The sequence below is a fragment of the Nelumbo lutea genome, chromosome 5 (assembly GCF_056320005.1).
Source record: "Nelumbo lutea isolate HS-2025 chromosome 5, American lotus-T2T, whole genome shotgun sequence".
NCBI classification, from domain to species: domain Eukaryota; kingdom Viridiplantae; phylum Streptophyta; class Magnoliopsida; order Proteales; family Nelumbonaceae; genus Nelumbo; species Nelumbo lutea.
In genome coordinates, this window is record NC_142688.1 from 67,756,598 (window position 1) to 67,762,240 (window position 5,643).

General features: G+C 38.3%; 1 non-coding gene across 1 annotated transcript; it reads left to right on the forward strand.

Moving 5' to 3' along the window:
* The first annotated feature begins 497 nt into the window (after positions 1-497).
* Positions 498-604, forward strand: LOC148852784 (small nucleolar RNA R71). Its single transcript, XR_016100040.1, has one exon. It is a non-coding gene; the product is annotated as a small nucleolar RNA R71 (small nucleolar RNA).
* Positions 605-5,643: the final 5,039 nt, after the last annotated feature.

Here is a 5,643-nt window from a genome sequence, read left to right on the forward strand (position 1 = left end):
TCTGGTGGAACGGCTTGGAAGTATGCTGATTTGGCCAGGACTGGTTTGAATGTTCCCTCCATCCTGGATGAAAAGTATGGTGACTCTGGTAACCCTGCTGTCTTGACGAATTGCTGACATAGTCAACTTGTTCAGTAGATGGTCTGAACTGATTGCCAACTTGGCAGTCTGTACTGATGTGGCCTCCCCCACACAATTCACAATTAAGAGGCTGCACATGCATGGCAGCTATCTGCATTTCATCTATTTTCTTACTGAGTGCTCCTATTTGTGCAGATAGTGCTGTATAAGTGTCAACATTATGCAAGCCTTGCTGCTTCCTAGTTTGAGTTCTTTCCGAATGCCATTGATAGTTGTTGGCTGCCATTTCCTCAATAAGTGCATGGGCAACCTCAGGAGTTTTATTATTTATAGATCCTCCGGCTGCAGCATCTAATATGGTCTTATTTGAGTCAGTAAGACCATTATAGAAAGTCTGCACTTGCAGCCAAATGGGGAGGCCATGGTGAGGAACTCTCCTTAACAGCTCCTTGTATCGTTCCCATGACTCATATAAAGATTCCCCCTCTTGCTGGAAAAAAGTAGTGATGTCATTCCTCATTTTAGCAGTTTTAGAAGGGGGAAAATATTTAGAGAGAAAACGGCTGGGCATTTCGTCCCACGTAGCTATTGATCCTGTCGGTAATGAATTCAGCCATGCTTTGGCTTTATCCTTCAAAGAAAATGGGAATAACCTCAACCTAATGGCGTCATCACTTACCCCAATGTGTTTGAAGGTGTCACAAATTTCTAAAAAGTTAGAAATGTGTGCATTGGGATCTTCGTGGGCCAATCCACAGAATTGCACCGTGTTTTGAATCATTTGTATGATGGCAGGTTTGATCTCAAAGTTGTTAGTAGCAATATTGGGCCTAATAATGCTGGAGGCAGCTCCAGTGAGAGTGGGTTTGGCATAGTCCATCATAGTCCTCTGCTCAGCCATTTCTTGAGCTTCTTGAGCTTCTTGTGCTTCTTGTCTAACTTGCCTAGCAGCTCTTAAACGGACACAGAGAGTCCGTTCAATCTCTGGGTCGTAAAGGATCTCTTCCAGTTCAGGTCTGCTTGTCATAAACTGTTAAGGTCAAAGCAATAAAAAGGCCAATATTCACAAAAGAAAATAAATAACTAATCCTATCACACTGAAAATGTAAAGTGAATTATTGGAATACAAAAACCTACATCCTATCATGAATAAATGAAGCCGATTATACTAAAAGCAGATTTAAACCAATCATCTTATTCAAGGTTCCTTTATCTACATCCATCGATTGCAACATCTGAATTCAGACCCAATTTAGTTGAGTTCAGATCTACAAGTCTTTGGTATTGTTAGTCCAGAGAAATTAACAAATAATAATTCAGATTTGAGCTGTATATTCATACACACTCATTGGTATACACTACAATATACATCCATTAAGGTTGGAATCAAATCTGTGATGCTTTAGGGCTAAAATCAGATCTGATCTGAAAAATATATTAAAAGGATCTGAAATAAACTAAAACCAGTCCTGAGTTAGGCTTGGTTTAAGGATTTTAAGCTCTACAATTGAAGGTCAAACCTGTATAGCTGATGCATATCAAACACTTGCTAAGACCTGAAAATTGGGTCTGCAATGTTTGGTATTGCAAGCTATTCGGTCCACACAACTTTTATGTCTGCTAACTGTTGTACTATAGCAGCCCTGCTACAGATCTGAATGCTAATAGAAATACTTGGAAAGTGCTAATTTTTTTATTAAATAACTGAGGCATCACAATTATTCAACCCAAACATACACCTCCTTAGCTAATGTAGCTCGGTTACAAGTGGATAAAGCAAATGTTCAGTTCACCCAAAATCCAAAATGTGCTCTGTATCAGTTCAGTCCTCAACTATAGTTCAGATCTGTATCAGTTCAGATCTGAATTTTCTTTTTCATTCTTTGCTATCCAATTACCTTTGGGGTATGTCGGATTTATCATAGGGTGAATTGGGGTGATGATGGCACCCAATTCACCTTAAACTTGTATTAGTTTAGGTCTGAGTTCATCTGAACTCAGATCTGAACTGAGCAGCTCTGCAATAGCAGAATTCAGGTCTGAACTCAAGTCTGAGTTTGGATCTGAAATCTCAATTGCCTTACCTTCAGTTAATTCTACCAAATTGTTTTTGGAGAATAGCAGAAGTGCCCTAGGGTGAATTGGGGTGGTGATGACACCCAATTCCCCTCAAAATTGCATCAGTTCAGGTCTGAGTTCAGAGGAACTCAGATCTGAGTTCTGATCCGAATTCTCAATTGCTCCTCTTGATGTTCAAAAGATCTCTTTTTTTTTCCATTTTATATATTTTTTTCTTTTTGTAATGGAAAAAGAAATAAAAGTCTGAAACACAAGCAATTCTTTTCGCCTGAATGCTGCAGATCTGAATTCTGCTGATCTGAGTGCCGAATGCAACTCAGATCTGCAACACTCATGCTTTTGTGAATTTTTTTTTCTTTTTGAATGTAACAACACCAAGATTTAAAGGAAATGAATTAAAATGAAACTGAAACCAGAAAAAGAAAGTAATCTACTTAAGAAAGAAGAAACATAACTACAGTAGCACAGCAGTTGCAGTCCAAGCTGAAATGAAAAAAGTTAGCAAATTAACCCAACTATGAATGCAATGCTGAATGAGATCAGATTAAGAATGCTCAATGTTTCCTAATATTGTTTCCCTAAATCCCCGGCAACGGCGCCAAAAACTTGATGTGTGGCTCAATGAGACACTAGCAAGTGCACTAGCCGTTCAAGTAATAAAGTAGTGAGTGAAGTATCGTTCCCACGAGGATTTAGGAAACAATTATCAATACTAAATTGAGCACTTCTTATCTGGTCAACAAATAAATCAAAACTTTAATGAAAGCTAAAAAAAATCCTAAATTAAAATCTATCTAAATCATTGGCCCAATTGCGTTCAAATCAGGTTAGAAGAGTAAGCAGTAAATGTCAATCTCAGAATTCAGCAATCTATCAATTTGGATCATTCGAATAAATCATGATTGAGCCTTGGTTTGGTGAAACCCCAAGGTCATGAACAGCCTCTCTCAAGCACATGTTCATGCTATGCATGAGTGACGGTTCTTCTATCTCTAGCAAGAATCTAATCCCCATGCATGCATTTCTTCAAATACTTCTAAGGCATCAATTCAAATCTGAATTGATCACCAACTGAATTGTGCAAGTTATCTCTAACCTTGCACTCAATTCAGTTCTTGAATAGTAGATCTGAATTCCTAGAGTCTCTCTCAAGCACTCTAGGAATTCCAAGCTTTAGATCCATTCGGCCAATCTGAAAATTGCAGATCTGAATTCTCTTTCAAGCAATTCAGAACTTGCAATCTCAGATCTGAGAATTCAGATCTGAGTTTTGAAGGTTAGTTGGCCGAATTAATCTACAATAACACCCTTATTCAAGAAACTTCAAGTACAATTCATGACCATTTGAATGAATCAAAAAGAATTAGATTGCTGAACTGAAATTTTACAAGCTGAAATACATCAAGGAAGAATGGAAACAAGGAGAAAGAAGAAAGAAAATATAACAAAGAAACTGAATTCAAATCAAAAGAGAATGAAACTACAAATGATTTATTACAAAAGATCTTTGAATCACAAACCCTCAATTCGAACTCACCTTCTTCTTCTAGCTTGCTTGTCTTGAACTTCCTTCAGCCCTTCTTCTTCTTCTTCCTTGCGCCTAGCCTTCTTCTCTTCTCTTCTCTCAAGGTGGCCGAACCTCTAAGATTGGGAGAGCCTTCCTCTCAAGCAATTGAACACCTCTCCCCCCTCCTAGAGGCCTCCTTATATAGTTTTTCAAGGGGGCTCTTGCCCCTTCTTGAAGTCTCTAGAATTGGGTGTATTACACCCCTCATGAACCTTCTAGAGTGCTCCCTCCTTCTCTTCAAGAAACTTCTAGGAGTTGCCGCCCCTAGCTCCCTTTGGGCTACAACTTAGCTTGCTTTTGAGCTCATGTGGGCTACACTCTAGGCTGTTATTTGGGCTAAAAATGGGTTGGGCCGAAATTTCCTTATTGCTAGGCTTCTTCCCTTGGGTTTTCCAAAGAGTTAGCTTGCACTACTTGGGCCGAATGAAACTCCCTTGCTCTCATGGCTGGGCCGGGCTGAACTTGATAAATTTTGGGCTTTCTTTTCTTGCTTTTGCCTTCTTTTTGTTGATTTGGCTCCCCCTGAAATCTTTCTTGCAATCAAGCTAAAATAGGGCAAAATCTAATTAAACCAGTATAAAATTTCATGCAAAAACCTCATAAAATATAGATAAATTGTAGATTCATCACCAGATTTCGATGGGCCTTAAAACGGCTAGGGTTCCACATGCAACCTCTTGATGAGGCATGGGGCCCACCACTAAGGGAGGTCATCCAATGACCAAAAGGGACACCATGGCAATGATGTGCATTCAGCCATGGTGTGCACAATAGCCACTGTCGAATGAGCATGGGCCAAGCACTTATGGCCCATGTACGCAGCACATCACACATCCTTACATCTCATGCAGGGATAAATTGATCCAATCAATTAATTATCTGTAAGGCCCATTGGAAGCCCGTTAAAATTCCATAATATTAACCATCAATATTATCTAGGTATATGGGCTGAATTAGGGTTACCCATTTCGGCCCATACAACTTTATCCTTTAAAATGGGTTTTTTGCAGTTTTAACTATTTAAAATCGGGCCTTTACAGGCTGAGCCGAATTAACCATTTAATTAAATACCAATCCTTAGGCCCATTAGTGGGAAAATTAGGGCTGACTTTCAGCCTTGTTTAAACCCTGAATTGGTCCAAACAGTTTGAACCAATCTTGGTTCGAATGGGTCTAGGGTTTGATTTTTAATTAAATCCTTAATTCAAGTAAATAATCTGAAGTTAAAAAATTGATAAAAGAAAAACAAAAATCAGTTAATCTGGGCTGTTCACACACTCCATCCTGCAAAACAGAGGTTAGATCACAGATTGCAGTTTCTCAAACTACAAATCGCAGATATCGAATTTCCCATCTACGAAATCTCCTTCTCTGCGCTGCCATCTTCGATCCAAAATTAAAATAAATAGAAATCCTATTTCTATTAATTATTACATCAGATCGAATGCCTATACATTGAGTCTAAAAAAAAAGTATTTACAAACCAAATGTAATAAATAAATTCAATAAACTGCAAATCTTGCAGTTCTCCCTGCGCAAACCAAGATTTCGATCACCTTTTGTACGAACAACCCATAAATCAAGAAAATTATAAATAACTATTCTAAATAATAATCAGATTTATTTAAAATTAATTTCAGATTATTTGCCCATCTATTTTGGGAACAAATTTCCCAAAACCCATATCTACGCAAATTGGGTAGAACGCCTTCTCCCTATTTGCGCAGGTTCAGATCTAAAACAGAATGGTTCAAGATTTGAACCTGGCTCTGATACCACTGAAAAGGATAGGAAATCCATCACATGGATGCCCAAGAATGCAGAATAAAGGGGGCGAATTTCAAAAATTTTTCTTTCCCTTCAACTAGGAATCGAATTCCCTATTTAGAAAATCATATTTTCAAGAATCATTCTTG